Source organism: Amblyomma mixtum, chromosome 10, assembly GCF_055824585.1.
Source record: "Amblyomma mixtum isolate Tamu chromosome 10, ASM5582458v1, whole genome shotgun sequence".
Classification (NCBI taxonomy): domain Eukaryota; kingdom Metazoa; phylum Arthropoda; class Arachnida; order Ixodida; family Ixodidae; genus Amblyomma; species Amblyomma mixtum.
The window spans coordinates 87,522,829-87,539,748 of record NC_143021.1 but is presented as its reverse complement, the minus strand read 5'-3'; the positions used below and the strand labels follow the sequence as shown (position 1 = coordinate 87,539,748).

At 49.3% G+C, this 16,920-nt stretch overlaps 1 pseudogene; it reads left to right on the top strand.

Moving 5' to 3' along the window:
- The window catches only part of LOC149326378 (uncharacterized), a 44,918-nt pseudogene extending 31,140 nt beyond the window's left edge, over positions 1–13,778 (top strand).
- Positions 13,779–16,920: the final 3,142 nt, after the last annotated feature.

Genomic DNA, 16,920 nt, shown 5'->3' with positions numbered 1-16,920 from the left:
CGTAGCATGGCTTATACACATCTTTTTTTTCGGTTCACTGCTGTGGGGTTTTGAGCTTCCTCGTGTGTTCATTTCAAGTGGGCAGTGTTTCATCGTTCTGCTGATAGCATCACTGGTTCGCACCATTTGACGCGGTAATGTACTGTGAAGGCTAAAATTTGTTGGAAAAAAATGCTGTGTTTCCATGCACCTCTAGAATTGGATGCAGCGCTACCTCCAGTCGACCCCAAAGCTCTTCGAAGAACTTTATTAAAGATCAGTTAAAATCAGCGACGACTGTGTCGGTTGCCACCGGTGTCGACAGGCCCGCAGCGTCGTGCATGGTGTCTGCACTGCCTGCTTGCTTGCTCAGAAATTCTGCCAATAAACTGGCCTCGTTATATTTTCTCCACCAATGCTTTCCTCTATCTCTCTGCTACTCTTTGTCTGCCTGCTTGTGTAGCTTGCGTGGGAGTCTCCCTGTTGCTTTTTTTCGGTGTTCAATGCATGTGGTCGCCGACGCTGCCCAAAGTCCTGTCTGATCACCATAACCTGTCTATTTGTGATCCAGTGCAATGTCATGCCACGAGTTTTCATTGCTGCTAGGGGTCGCAAGAAACCTTACTTGTATGGGGGGGAGGAGGGATATGCAGGGGGAGGACAGAGAAGACCACTCATTGCCATTTTGTTGATAGTTTCACAACCCACTAGCTACGATGTGTTTGCATACGGCTGGCATATCTTAACTGCATTGTCTTGCGCCGCTTGTGGATGTTGGGAAATTTCTGGACCGCATGAGTAGCCTAGTCGTTTGAACATCCGCCTTGCATGCGGGAGGTGCGGCGTTCGATCCTCAGTGCCACCGGGTGCCCACCGGTGATACGGAGGTACAAGCTTTCCCTGGTCTGGTGCTTGGCTTCATTAGGGTGAATTGTTTGGTGAATGGCTCTTTGACCGCTCCTTGAGTAGATAAAATAGCCTTGTGCCATGGCGCCATGAGAATTCACCACAATCATGTTGTGAAACATCTGCCTCAACTTTGCTATGTATCGTTGGCACTCACAAAATTTTTCAAAATGGCAGCATATTCAAATTGGCTGCTGTCATGTTGTGTGGCTTTGTTTTTTTATTTTATTCTTGGCTCTTTTTTTTCGCACCTTCGAAGCACCACTATAGCTTGGTGTTGGTGGGAGGAAGGCTGGATTTGACCTAGACAGATGTTTATACCGCATGGCTTTCTTTTAGGAGAAGGCAAGATATGCTGGCCGTCTGAAAGTGTAATGCTATGGTGGAAGCGCCCAAATTTGCTTTGCTTTCCATTTTACGCATTGAAAACCTGTTATGTCTTGCAGTAGAATCTTGCTGATGTGAATTTCATGGAACCACGAAAGATTTTTATATGAAAAACCAACAAAATCCGCATGCTGAGGCACAGGAAATTTGTTCACATAAGCATGTTTACGGCTGACGTGGTTTCTTAGCCGTGGCGCGTATTGTGCGACTGACGATGGTAGCATCAGTGATGTGTGGACCGCATGTAATTGCTTGGTGGTTGCGCTGCATAGGGAGCAACTGACTATTGCACTGCCAGCAATTTGCAAGTTGCTTGCACATGATATTGCAGCGCCCACATTCGTATCATCAGTTGGGGCAAGTGAAAGTTTTCAGAACTCTCGAAATTTTATCCAACTTTCGCTGTGCATTTCGGCTAGGTGCATTCTATTGTAACCGAATTTATGACATCCAGTGCTCAGGAAAGGAAAGCTATAATTGGAAGCTGTAGAGGATCAGATGAAGGGGCCAGCGTAGTGAATGTGCTGTATAGTACAGCCGAGACAGGCAAAATATAGGCATGTCTTGGGATGTCGATATGAATTTATCCAAGCTATTTTAGCTGCAGCCTTCCTGCAAATACAACTGTACCAAGTCAGATTAGCTGCTGCAGATTTTTGCAAGCAATGTTCTGGTTTTTAGAGCATGCAAACTATAATTTTTCTTTTGGGATGTTCCTAGCAAGCAAAGTGTTCAGTACTCGATTTTAATTTCATGTGAAACTCATTTTAATCTCTGATCATTATTTTTGCATGATTAACGCGTTTGAAACAGTTGTTCAAATAGGTGGCTCTAAACATAGTTGCAGCTGTTCGGTGAAAAGAAAAAAAAAACAGACATTGTCATTCGCTTATAATTTGAGTAACTACTAACATTAATACCACTTTTCCATTGTTGACAGAAAGGTATAGGCTGCTATTTCTGGAACTGATTTGCCGGCTGCAGAAGTAATTGCACACTTGAAACTGCAGCAAGAAGCCACATCACTCTTGTTTAGTTCTTTTCCGTAAAGAAACTGTGGGTATAGTTTTGAAGGATTTAGCGCACCTTTAAAATATGAAAGTATGCTGAAGACGCATTTTTTCAACCCGGGAGTGATGCATAGAACAATGGTAGAAAATGAAATGTGTGTATGGCTTCATGGGTTCTTAGGAGACTCTTAATTCAGCGCATCATTGTCCACTCTGTCATCACCATGGGCTTCCTGCGCATTCATTATGGCCTCCACAATGTCCTGCATAGTAAACTACGAGGAAATGAATACGTCATCGACTGCAGCCCATTTATCGGCAGTCACTCCTGATGTGCTGTTGGTGTGTGCTCCGTACAAGTAGAGCAATTCTTGGATATTTGTGGCAGCATTCACAGCTTCGCGGTCATCGGTGGTGTCATTAACATCTGCATCAGTGCCATGAACTAAGGTAAACCTTGCCTTTTGCCAGCACGTGCGCAAGGTGCTCAGCAATACATTCCACAGGCGAAAATTGTTTCGATCGCTTAGCGAGTGTTCACTTAAGTTTGGTGGCATACGTGCGAGAACCGAACTCGACAAATGCGGATGCCTGTTCTGGCAGACACTGAAATTAGGAGGCACCGCGTTTGCTGGCAAAGCCGCCTTTGATGCTCGATGATCAGTCTGGCACACATAGGCAGGCACGTGTGTTCCTTTGCTTGCTCACCACAGCGACAGATGCCGTCATTGAGCACAGTCCTGATTGGAGGATGTGGCTTTTGCATGGTAGGAGGAGAAACTGTCAGTGTGGGCTGCTTTGTTGCGCTGTGGGGTTTTGTGTTGCTTGAATTCGCCCATTGCTAGCATGAAATTATTGCCGAAGGAACCGTCTTACTTTCCATGCATGTTTGTTATTAAATGCTTATTACGCGACCGGGAATGCTTAAACTTTTCTTTAAACAGGCAGAGTCGGCGTACCGGTGTTCGCAGTACATTATTTGAGCAGCAAAGTGGCCAGGCCAAGTTGCCTTCTTCATTCAGACAGGTCATTTCATAGTGGAGGCGTGAATTGTTCTGAAGGTAGTTTATTGTGCAGCATGAATAACTCTCGGATTAACTACTGTTTTATGAAGTGGGTTCGAATAAACGAAGATTTATTGCAAACACTGCAATATTATCAACCCTAGCTGCTCAGCTGCTGCTTGTGAAAGAAGATGAAGGTTGCACTGTGACATTCACTGTTTTAGAAGAGGAGGGAGAGGAATCCCCCGTGGCCTTTCCTCTGGCTTTTCTTTTTCAGTCCGGGAGATACTGTTAAATACCCTTTGTACTTACACCTGTGCTGTGTGCAAGTTGCTACGTGACAACACATAGGTGTCAAGTCAGCACTTAAAGGAGATAGCTGAATCACATCCTCATCCTCAAGGAACTTGTGACAGTCTAGTATTCCTGCCTGGCACTCGGCATTAACATGCACCTTGCCGAGTGCACCTGTCAATGCGCAACTGTTCGTACAAAGCCCCGTCTCACCATGTGTTGTCAGAAGTGTGTGTGTGTGGGGGGGGGGGGGGTCTTGGCACACTTTAATGGGCATATGTTGGGCGTGTATAATTGTGGAGTGCTCGGCTGTAGAACTTCCGTTTGTATCAGAAGGTGCTTGGATGACTGTTAAACGGACAGCGGTGGCTACTTTAACAGGTTTTCATTCTTGGTACATTGCAATATCTGGGCCTTTCCTGATACCTTTGATAATTGTACAGCAGCAGAAGAGGCTCTCGTTGCTGAAAAATTTAAAGTTCAACAATGGAGTACTTTTCCCCGGCACGCCGATTCAAACTTGCCACGTTGATCATTTCAAGAGTAGTGGGTTTGCTTGGTTTAATTTTTCATGTTCATCTTTTGTATTCCTCTGCATTTGGTGGTAAAAGTGAATGGTATATTATTTTGAGTTAAGCCTAGTGCCGCCGCAGTGGCTCAGTGGTTATGGTGCTCTGCTGCTGACCAGAGAGATGCGGATTTGATTCTGGCCGCGGTGGTCAGGTTTCGATGGAGGCGAAATGTTACGAGGCCCGTGTAGTATTCTGCATTAGAGCATGTTAGAGAACCCCAGATGGTCAAAATTATCCGAAGCCCTCCACTATGGCAGGGCTCATAGCCCGAGTCGCTTTGGGATGTTAAACCCTATGAAACCATAAACCATAAAACCAGTCAGCAAAAACTCTTGCTTGAATGCTTTGCAGCATACTTGTGGGTATGGCCAATGGCAGTGATACGAGTCTTTCAATTTTTCGCCTTTTGTTTAGCTTGTAGGATACCAGTTCTCTGCAAAAGTGGCTTTCTTGTCGTCTGAAATGGTAATTCATCAATGAAGGGCAACTGGAGTTTTTCCTTGGTGTCTGTTTAAGCTTGGCAGTCGAGTACACATGCACTGTGGAGCCGCAGATTTATTGTAGCAGCGACCGCTGAAACTGCATACAGTTTACACTGGCTCTTAAATGATATTTTAGCTCAACAAGCCAGTGCATGCCAGGAAGGCATGCTGAAGCTTTTCATGCTGCAGTCCGTATTGAAACGCATTGCCTGCATTAACGGCATTCTGAAGCATTGGTAAGCAGCATTGTTGATCTTTGAGTGCCAGCGTTACATGTGAAAGGAGCGAGCATTGGCTTTCGTTTTGGTGCCAGGGGCTGCCTGCTGTAAATCACTTGCAGGGCTTAGTGAGAAGACTGCTACTTGTCTGATTTGTGGGAGAAATAAAGCAGAATTTAATGTGGCTAGAGTACTCAAGTGTGTGGGTTGTGAGCACCTGACTCTCATGTGGCATTTTCAGGGTTCAGTCTCCAGCGGCACCTACCGGTCTTTGCCATGGGCGCAGGCTTTCTCTTGGTGTCGAGCTTGACTCCTGTGTGGTGAAATACTTGGTGGGGAGTAGGTATTTCACCCTATATCATTGCAGGCTTGAAAATATGGTGCTCTTTGGGCAAGTTTTCCACTGCCAAAATCAAACCATCATCACAAGTTCATCTGCTCAGTCTGAGGCGCACCTCAGTCGGAGGCAGAAGAGGAAGGCACTGTGATTTCGGCACGCAGTTAATCGACTCTAGTCGTGGTCATTCAATCCAGAGTCAATTCATATTGTGACGACCATATTGTGGCGCCGATCGGCGTCACTACGTGGCCACTGGCGGTGCGAATGACGGGTCCACACCAAGGCGTCAGAACCTTACGGAGAGTCGTGGCGAGTTGACTGCTCATCACAGAAAAATCAGCGCCGGTATCGACGAGTGCGGTCACTTGATAACTGTCGGCGGTTACAAAAATTTCAGATGAAACTAATCGTTCGCAGCACGTCGGTGAGGTCGTCGGTGAGGTCGTCGGAGAGGTCGTCGGAGAGGTCGTCGGAGAGGTCGTCGGATCGGGTCGCCACCCCCCGGGCAGGGGCGTCGAATCGTCGGGTGGAGGCTGTTGACTCTGTACAGTGGCGGCGGCCCTACCCCCGGAGGACGCCGTCTTCAGTTTTCCCGGCGAGGGGACGTGCGTCTGAACTGACCAGATGTGGAGGGCCGACTGGGCGAAGCAAAGCGCCTCGGGGATGGCGATCGCGATTGGCGCTGCTGCGAGGCCGGGGGCAGCACGTGAGCGGCGAGGTACTCGTCGATGTCCTGCGGTCTTTCACCATAGCGAGGTCGAGGCGCGTCGGGCGGGAAGCCTCTCAAACCCATACGCCGGTACGGGCAATGCCGCAGAATATGGCCAGGCTCCCCGCAGTGGTAGCAGAGCGGGCGGTCGTTGGGCGTGCGCCACACGTGCGCTTTGCTGACAGGAGGGCGCAGGTTCTGCTGCTGCTCGACGGGGCGCACGTAACGGTGGGATGTTCGAGGTCCGGCAACTGGGCGAAACTCTTGCGGCATGGGAGCAGGTCGGCGCACGGCATCGCTGTAGGACATGACGTGTGGCTCCGGTAGTGGTGCTGGTGGTGGCTGCACCACGCGCTGAATTTCGTCACGGATGACGTCCCCTGTAGAAGGTATGCTTGCCGACGAAGCATCCATGCGGAGGTGTCGCAGTTCATCGCGGACAATGCTCCGTACAATCTCTCGCAGCGCCTCATCCCCGGGGCCTGGCAAGGGCGCGAAGTATTGAGTGGCCGCTACATTTGCCTGACGGCCGTATTGGGCGCTCCGTTCCAGCAACGAACGCTCCATGGAGGTAGCTTCCTTGGCGAAGGCGGCGACGGTTAGCGGAGGGTCGCGCATGAGGCCAGCAAACAGCTGCTCCTTCACCCCACGCATAAGGTGCCGCACCTTTGTAGCTTCTGGCATGGTAGGGTCGGCCCGATTGAAGAGGCGTGTCATGTCCTCTATAAACATGGCCACGCTCTCGTTGGACTGCTGTGACCTGGAGCGAAGGGCAAGTTCAGCGTTCTCCTTCCGTTGGCTCGAGCTGAATGTGGCGAGCAACTCACGGCGAAAAGCTGCCCAGTTGGAAAAGGACGCCTCGTGGTTCTCAAACCACGTTTTCGCCGAGTCGAGCAGTGCGAAATATACATTCAGCAGCTTCCGCTCGTCGTCCCACTGGTTAAATGCGGCCACACGGTCAAAATTGGCCAACCAGTCTTCTACATCCTCAAACCGGTCGCCGTGGAAGGATGGTGGCGACCGAGGTGCGAGAAGGACGCACGGCGGGGCACTGCCGGAGTACTGACCTGTCTGGCTGCCAGTGGTGGACGTCATCGCTCTGACAGGCCTTGTTAGTGGTTCGAACTCGGGTTGCAGGCCTCGCAGGCGACGGCTCGTTTTGTGGACGGGTGTGGCGTCCGCGGGTCGGGGAGAAGCGTCACGGCTGTCGTCGGGGTCAGCGTACATGGGATGATACCCAGCACGGCTCCACCAAATGTCACCGACAATTTCACACCAAAAGTCACAGCGTTTCCTAGGACGAAGCCCGCCGAACCGCCGAGCTGATGCAGAACGAAGACGACGCGCGGCCACGCACGGCCACGCGCCTGGAGCCAAGGTTCGGCCACCGGGTGGCGCCGGCAGAGAGCCAACAGTGTGGCAATATGATGTGCCTGTCTCATAGCCTGGTGTGGCGTTGACACTTGAAACCTTATCGCTTCTTCCTGAGCCATCTGAAGAAGGGGGGATCAGAACCGGATGTGAACTCTCTGCATTATGCACGTGTCTCTCCATCTTTCTCTTTTACTGTGACAGCTGTTAAAGGCATGTTTTCTAGATCTGCGGTGTTGACGTTCACTTGCAGTACGAGGGGGATATGGGATGGAGAGTGATGCGAGTGCAGTGCGCCTCACAGATTGGTCAGCAGGGTGACATCGCTGCACTCAACACAGGAGCCAAAGTGGTATTGAAGAAACAGATGTTATGCTGACCGCGGCAAACAGCTGTCGCTGAATCTCGCGTTACACGGTAGTAACTGTCTTGTGATTATGTCTTTTTTAAGCATTTTTCGCACACTATGCTTCAGCTGATAATACGGTATCTTCCGTCTCCGCGGCAACAGGTTACAGCCGTGCTGTCCGCGTCTGAGGTCTGGTGCTGCCTGTTGGAGTATGTGGAGCCCCTGGCCAAGGCGCTCCAGGGTGCAGGCGAGGCGGCACCCAAGTTCCGGAATCCGGTCCCTCGCGAGGCCTGCGTGGCGCGCCTGCCCTCGCCCAACAAGGGCAAGGAGGGCGCTGGCGACAAGGTGCTGACGCCCTGGGCACGTGCTGTAGTCAGGTCACGCCCGTCCCTAACGGAAGCTGATGGCACAGTGTCTGCAGATATCATAGCACAGTTCGTCAACCATGCTTCAAAAATTTATGATATTGAAAAGTTTATCAGTGCATGATATGCACACCTTGACTGCTGCTTTTCTACGCAGTGTAAAATTTCTAGTAATGGCAAAGTGGAAAAACGAGTGTGAGAATTGCACTCTGTACTCGTTAGACCATGCAGCCGTGAATTAAAAATTTTCATTAAGCCACTTTTCTTGTACCGATGTACTAATCAATGACTAATTAAAGTTAATTATCTTAAGGACTAATTCATTGATGGAAAAGGCAATTTCTTATTTGAAGTCAGCTTAAAAACTTACCGAGGTAATTTAGCTTTCATAGAACTGGACTACAAGTACGGAATATAGGTCTAAACCAAGTGTCCCCCTTAAGAGAGAGTGTTCGGTGATGGTGATTCAGTCCTTAAAAGTGAAGCTGTTCACGGGTGCAACTTTAGGGCTTGCTTTTTCAACTCCCTCAGGTTGAACAGCAGCTTGAGCCTGCCAAGGTGATTGGGTCGCTGTTTTACACCTCTGGAGAAGACGAAGTGAATGGGCTAGACAGTTTCGCCCCACCGCCACCTCTGCCACCAGCTGCAGAGTCTCCCGTCTCTGAGGTTGAACCGGTGCAGGACACCGAACCCGCAGTCGAAGCTGAGGCCGACACTGCTCCACCTGCTGTCGAGTCTGAAGTTGCAGTTCCTGAGGTAACCACAGAGGAGCCACAGGTAGCTGCAGTGAAGCCTGAGGCAGCTGTGGCAAAGCCTGAAGGAACTGCGGCAAAGCCCTTGCCACCACCAGTGAAAACATCGGCCCCTTTGAGGTCAACTCAGCCCCATTTCAGTCGGGGTGAGCAGAGCGATGATGATCACGATGGCAGTGGTAGTGGAGATGCTGATGGAGGTCATGACGAGATAACTTCTTGTGATCAGGTGCAGGGTAGTGACGACAGCTGTCATAATGATAGCGGTGGCATTGATGACCTTGTCGGAGGGAAGGTTAAAGTCAGTGATGACCCCGCTGGTGGCGACAGTAGCGGCAATGATGGCCATATTGCTGGTGAAGGCACTGGAAGTGATAGTCACGTTGTCACTGATGACTGTGATAAAGGTGCTTCTGAGAGTCCTAAAACTAAATATACCTGTGAGGACCGAAGCACTAGTGGTGATGATATCGCCAGACTGCGCGAGGAGTGATGGTGTAGCTTGCTGCACCTGCTATGCTAGCTATGCAAAGTAGAAAAATTCATATAATCATTCAGCATGCCCAGGTTACTGACAATGGAATGGAGTGGTGAAGATGGTGCTGAAGTGTAGCTGGGACTAAGCTTGCCATGGTAATTAAAGCATTTGTGAAAGGTGCACATGTTGCTTTGGCTGCGCTGTGGCTAGCATCAGCACTGTAATTATAACGGGCAAATTCATGATCTGTGTGAAGTGAGAGTCTACCTTACATATACCGTACAAACGCGTACAAGGGCCGCAATTTTTTTTTCAGATTCGAGGGCCAATTTTCGGAATGCGGCCCATACACGCTATGTGCGCAAAAAAAAATTAAAGTAAAACACACCCAACCAGGGAATAAGCGACATTTATTCTACTTTCAGTCGTCACTCGCGGAGTACTTACACTCTTGAGCTGGTGCTGTGCTCAGCTCTCGTGCACTCTCATCTCAAAAGAAGCAGCGCAGCATGTCCGCTGTCAACGCGTAGCTATTGTTCTGCACTCCCCACATAGAGGAGCAGCTTTTCTTCCAGTTCGGGAAACTTGCACGGCTTGCCTCGGAAAGCGCGCTTTTTGCAGCTTGTGTTCCTCTTTTGATTGCACCATCATCGGACGCACTTCTCGGCCACGTCGAATTTCCTTGCCCGCCACACGCTTACCATGTTCGAGAGCTAACTCCCAGCCGTGTAGCTATTAAAGTGCTTGTACATCGTGCTAAAACTGCAACGCACGTCGGCAGCACGTGAAAGCCGCCACCACAACTATTATGGCGAACGCGCTAACACGCCGCAAAGGGCTGGAGCTGGCGATAGATGCGGATGTGGATAGCGGGGAATCGCAGCGAAGAAAATGTCGATGATGGCCACGGCCTCGGGTTCCATCCATGGGCGATACGTGGAATCTCCTGTGCGCGCGTGTAGCCTCCGCTATCAAGCGCACCGTTGCTCGCAGCCCGAGCTGAACTCGGAGACCACGGCGCGTGTATTTAGAAGGCTATTCCCACCTGGGTCATGGAAAGTTCGGATGCGGCTCTTACACAGATTTATTTTTTTTAAACATTTCCTTCGGGAAAACGGGATGCGGCCCTTACACCCGTTTAAACGGTACATATATGATGAGGCGTATTTTCTCCGTGCATCGCAACACAAACTGACGCATTCCATCACTTCCTTTTCCGAGTGAGGTGTGCTCTCATTTGCTAGCGATTTGCGTGCTGACCACTTTCTTAGAACTTGGGCTTTCACGCTGTCACTGTTGCACGGTTGCTGGCTTCGTCATTGCCTTGAGCGGTGTATATTGCTCCTGCATGCTGCATGTTGTGTTGGGTTGGTTGTGCCTTCGTGTAGTGGCCATTGCTGCTTGCTGCACGCTTGCTGTGGTGTTTCAACTGTCTCAATGTGCTTTTCTCTCTCCCCTTTCTCTCTTCCTCTGTGGGGTGACCCTGCCTGCCCCCTCGTCCCCCCCCCAACCTCCCCACCTTCCCGCGACACAGGTCCGGTTGTCCCATGCTACCCACCGCTTTCAAAAATCTCGGGCAAGATGATGGCAATCGTGATGCATGTAGAAGACCTTTCCTGCTTCTACGTCATGCCTAAGGACCAGGAGTCCCTAATGGATAGCCTCTCTGGGCGGCTCCACACACACTATGACGAAGCTCCTGAGGTGGTCGTGGAGCCGGTGCCGAGGCTGCCCTTTGTGGCTCTCTACCCGAACGACAACATCTGGTACCGGGTCAAGGTAGTCCCAGACGGCTCGTGCGTGCAGTTCATTGACTACGGCAACGTTGGCGTAGTGCCTGAAGTTCGAGCCATTGCTGCCGAGTTTTTGGAAGTGCCACCGTTTTGCTACAAGTGCAAGCTGTACGTCGCAAAGGAACTGGCCGGCATCTCCGACGTGGTTGACGCGTTCAGACGTATGGTATTGGATAAACCAGTGGAGGTTGAAGTTGTGACCTGGGGCCCCGAAGTCACTGTGAGGCTCTCCATATGCAGAGAACACGTCAGCACGGCACTCAAGAAGTTCATCTCGTCCAAGACTCCGACTTGGGAAAGCAAGAAAACTGCAAAAATGGAAGCACCTGAAGCGAGGGCAGTGAGTCGTGAAGCTGGTGTTGTGAGCCGTGTTGATTCCATGAACTCGTTCTATGTCGAATTCTCAAGCACGCTTGGTGACCTTGATGTGTTGGGAGACAAGCTGCAAGAGGCATTGGCTTCGAGAAGTGCTGCAGCTCTTGGGACACCCGACAGCAACACTCTTTACGCTGTTCTCTACACTGAGGATGGCCTGTGGTACAGAGCTAGGGTGGAAGGCTCCGGTGAAGGTGGCAGTGGCCTTAGGGTGCGTTTTGTGGACTATGGAAATGCGCATACAATAGAGTCTGTGGTGCCTCTGGACTCTGAAAACCTGCAGGTTGAACCATTCTGTGTTGAGTGTCGGCTTGCTCGTATTAACGCTACCGACAACGCGAGCACACTTGTGAAATTCGAAGAGCTCACCCTTGATTCTGATCTGCTTGTCGAAACATTGGGGCCAGGGAACCATTGGCGGTTAGACTCTTCACTGCAGATGAAACTGACCTGTTGTCCCAGTTGCCACTGCCAAAGAGCTACAGCACCACCAAGGTTCCACTTCACCAGAAAGTGGTTGTCCAGATCAGTCACGTTGAATCGGCTACCGATTTCTATGTGAACCTCGGCGACAGCCTTGATTCTGTGGAGATTCTGGCAACGCAGCTCCTAGAAGTGCCTCAGAATAACATGCCAGTGGATACTTCTTTGCCATGCATGGTCTACTGGTCTGATGAGCTTCCATACAGGATCACAGTCTTGAAAGACGGAGTTGAAGGCGCACTTGCAGGTGTTGCCCTTGCTCTAGTGAAGTTCGTGGGCTATGGAGACACCGACACCGCGGTCCGAGCCGATATTCGCCCACTGCCAGATGAACTCTTGGATATTCCACTGTTTGACATAAATTGCACGCTAGACGTCCCTGAAGACAAGCTGGACAAAGAAGCCGTTGAGAAGCTTCAGCTGCTGGCTTTGAGTGAACCAGCTACTTCTCTCTTGGCCGAGTTTGTCGAACAGAGGGACGGCCGCTACGGTGTCCGCCTCCTGGACATGGGCATTCACGTCCTGGAAAGGCTGCTGCAGGCAACTGCACAGGATATTAGCGGAGAAGATGCTAGCAGTCTTGCCTGCAATGAAGTTCAGGATAACTGTGTTCTCGCAGCACCTTGCGAGATTTCTAAGGCACCTTCTGAGGTTCCTGACACTAACGAGGCCAGCAGCCTAAACAACGAATGCACTGATGGAGGCGACTTGAACAGCATAGCGCTTGGTACAGATGTGACTAACTACAATGTTAGGGAGGACGTTGCTGTTGAGGGTGATGCAGAAGCCGAAGGAGAGATTCGAGCGATAAAGGAGGATGGACTAGATCAAGGTGATGAGCATGCCCAGCTGGCTGAGGCTTTGAACGAAGAAGAAGAGGCTACAGAACCTGACATGAAATTTGAGCAGTCACAACTGGAAGAGGCGACAACAGAAGTGTCAAGCAGTGCCGTAGATTGGGGCTATGCGGCAAGAAACGAAACTGAGCATGAGAAAAATGATGGCAGTGACAAGGATCAGGCAGCACTTGTCGAAGAGGAGGTGGTGCCGAATGATTCTGAAGGGCTAACTGATAACCTACCAACAGTGAGAGAAGCCGACACACTCCCTGAAGAACAAGAAGGCAGTGCAACAAATCTGCCGTTGGTGTGTGAGGACAGTGTGCTTTTGAAAGAAACCGACGAAAAGGCAGCGCACCTCTCAGGAGTGTCCAAAAATGATCTGCTTCCTGAAGAACCTGGTTGTGACGAAGCTGATTTTTCTGAGCCAACAGAAGAGCACGCCCTCTCAGAAGACGTTTGCGAGGCAGCTGTATTTGAAGACTCGGTATGGCATGACAGCGTAGACAGCCGTATTTCTGATGCAACTTTGGAGACCACGGCTGACATCGCAGCGGCTGAAGGCAACATTTCCAGCGCAGACACCGAGCACGTGGGTGTCACTGCAGAAGTCCCTGAAGAAAACGCACCCAAAAGCCCGTGGATGAGACAGCTGACCATGGGGCATTGGAAGCCATGTCTCCCGCTGGTCAAACGGACTCCAGCTTGGCCAGCAGTCATGTCCCAGCAAACTTCAGCGGGTGTCCCATATACCATGCCAGCTGTCAGCGAGAGCGGCAAGTTGCAAGCAGCGCTGGAGATGGTGGGACACCCGGCTCCCGAAGCCGGCGACGCATCTTCCTTGACGCAGCGAGAGGGAGCCGACGACAGCTCTGCGATGGGTGCAGTCGCCACCTCCAACTTCGGAGCAGGCGGCGACGCGGAGCTTGCCATGGTACCCCTCAGCACTCTGGCAGAACCAAGCCTCACCACTCCGAGCCGCCACTCAGTCGGGAAGATGAGCCTAGACGACCGCCCTATTCCCGGCGTCTGCCTCAACGCAGAGCTACTGGAAGCCCCAAGCGAAACGTGAGACTGAGGACGAAGGTGCCACCGCCACCTGTGCTTCTCCTGGCAGTTTGGGAAAGTGCCTGCCGAGAGTGCATCCATAGTTCCTTTTTTTCTATTGTGGCACTTCCTCTCTTCTGCTGTTTAATATGGCGGCATTGCTTTGCATTCTCAAAGGCAGTGTAGGTTTTTCATATTTTCCGAAATATTTGGCTGCGTTCCAGCTCACTTCTTAGATCAGTTAACTGGTGAGCTGTCAGACAAGCACATTTAAACAGATTATGCGTTCAGGTGGTTTTTTTCTTTGTTAATTCCGTTCATGTCTTTCATTTGTAAAGTTCCTTCAACGACATTTCGTTGTTTACCAAGGTGTGCATTCTTGCTCCCTGTTCTTGTTATTTTAATGCGTAAGATGTATAAATGCGTGATGTTTGGTTCGCAAGAGTTTGAAAAAATAAAGGATATTTTTACAAAGCATTTTACGGTGTTCATTACCTTTATGGGATAAGCCTTTCACTGGGGACAACATGTGAGGGAAGCCCTTGCGAGGCATTTGTCAGTGGTTGATTCTGAGGACATACAAGACGACATGGTAAACTCATTAGTCATTAGTGGCACATGCATGTGGAGAGAGGAGTCTGTGTGTCTGTAGTGAAAGCTTTGCGACTTTCAAAAGTTTGCCTTTGTGGTGGAGCTTTAGTTTAGGCAAGGAGGGGAAGACAAAAAAATATCTCATATTCAGGGAGTGTCTATCTGCGCCACTTCACCTCTTTCACACGGCTACTTTGCGGCTGACCCCCTATTCTTTGCTGCCCTCTCCCAAGCTCCACCGTTTAATAACAAACTACCAGTTTGTACTGCACATGAATAGGTAATTCGGACTCATGGCAGGCGCCAGCGATGGATGACGTCGGCTGTCAAGCACTGCACCTGTAGCTTCTCATGCGCAGTCGTCGCTTCGTGGAAGCGGATGGTGCCTGCTTCACCCACGTGAGTTTTGGAACCAGATGTCGGAGCAGCAGGTGAAATTTCATGCACTCCAGTGAGTGCTGCATTTGTGAAAAGGGTGAGTTAGTTGGAGCCCCAAATGTGGGTGTAACTACATGACAACAGTAAAGCCATCTTTCTTCTTGCATCGCCTGGGCTGAAACTGTTCTTGCCATTGCTTTGGTAACTGTTGTGCCAGAGTCCACATTACGAACATAAAATTTGAGTGCATGTGGCATAACTTGTTCTTTAAGTATTAGGGGTATATTTTGAAGTGTTTGAAAGTCATAACATGTGGCAGAGTTTCATTTGAGGTGGTGGGAGGTTCTACTCGACTAACGCGAACAGAGATGAGTGGCAGCATTTGCCAGTTTTTGCAACAAGAGAATGTGCCCAGGTCATCTAGCAGACTCCCGGAAACTGGCATATGTTGATTTGCCTGACAACTTCAAACTGCACTGTGGAAAACAAGTTTGCAAGCTGCTTGCTGAAATTTGCTTCAAATACTTAACTGCATTGAAGTACTCAACTGCGTGCCCCTTGCAACTTGCCATTGTAATGGCCATTAAAGATTAAACTGGTAAGACGTGAAAAGACCACTCTCACGACTGACACTGGTGATACAATGGTAAAAGCTTTCCCCTGGCCTGGTGCCCAGCTTACCTAGGGTGAGATGCTGAATGTGTGTTTCATCTTGAGCTGTGGGAAACACCTTGTGTCAAGGTGCTCTTTGGCCAAGCTGCCTTTTTGCCATGAAATTCATCACCATCACACTTAAAGGGGGAAGAGGGTCTTTGGAAAAAATTATCTTAATATAGTCACAATTATGAACTCTCCATGACGCATGTATTTTTTGCATGGTGATTCAAAGTATGTCTTTTAATTTCATGTACAACAAGTACTTATGCTTTTATGTAATACGTAACTTTTAGCAGAAAGCTTTCAAGAAATTTTTGCAGCAGGGAACTTGCTAGATTGCATGCCACTCATTTCTTTTGACGCAAAGCTATGCAGCAAGAGTAAAGTTATCACCCTGCCTGTCATACAAGTCATAAGGTTTTGAAGTTGTCACTTAACGAACAGGAATACAAATTTTTCTTCTCGTTTGTGAAGTGGCAATTTCAAAACCCAGTAACTCAACTTCTATGACATGCAGGATAATTTTACCTTTCCTGCATAGCTTGGTGTCAAGAGAAGCCAATGACATGAATTCTAGCAAGTTCCCTTGTGAAAAAATTTCATGAAAGCTGTCAGCAAAAGGCTGCACAACATAAGTGCACATGGACTAGATTTACATAAAATTAAACTTCAAATTTGGAACTGGCACACAAACGTATATTCCCTGATGTTTGCATCAATGCAACTTCATTAATAAAATTTATTTTTCAGAGACCAGCTTCCCCTCTTTAAAAATATGTTGCAGCAAGACGCAACAGTGATGAAAGCCATAGATTGCCATTTGTCTCTTTATTATGTATCTTTCAAGTGTCTGCAATGTACCAGTCGATTTGGGCTTATGACCAAGAGTTGACTGCTGTATGCGAAAGCTGTACAGCTGCTTGGTGGTTGAACATGGCCGTATTTGGCGTTCACAGTTGAAGTGATTGGTCCACTGCTCACCAGGTGTGCTGCTCAAGAGGCGCTTTGAGTGGTCCTTCAAGGAAAAGCTGTGATGAAGAAATTTTGTTACTACAGCAAATGTCCTTATCAAAAGTGTGGTAGGAGCCGTTAAGTTTAAGGTCCCGGGTTTGGTTACCGTAGGGAATTCTTGCGACAATGAGGTCTCTTGAGCCGTTAAAGCTAGAAAGAATGGTAGTTCGATCTCTATGGTTTAGCATCAGAGCTAGCGGCAAAAAAATTTGTTCCAATCGGGATCCTCATAACACAGTAATGTAGACTATCACAAAGGGTCAATTTGGATTTGGTGGAACTTCGAGTAAACAAGAATCCTATGTAAAGGTGGGTTTCAGCACATGAAAAAGCAATCGAGCACTCGTTTCTGCAGTATGGAGCAACACTGCGAGGCCAACTTCCCCCATATGCGTTTGTATTTAACAAGCCAAGATCTCTGCGCTCATGGTGTTCCGCTGCTTGGCACTAGTTACTCCTTGGCCTCATTTTCGACGAAAAGGCAATTTAGATAATTGGTTAACGCTCCCGATAGACCATAGCGAACCTTA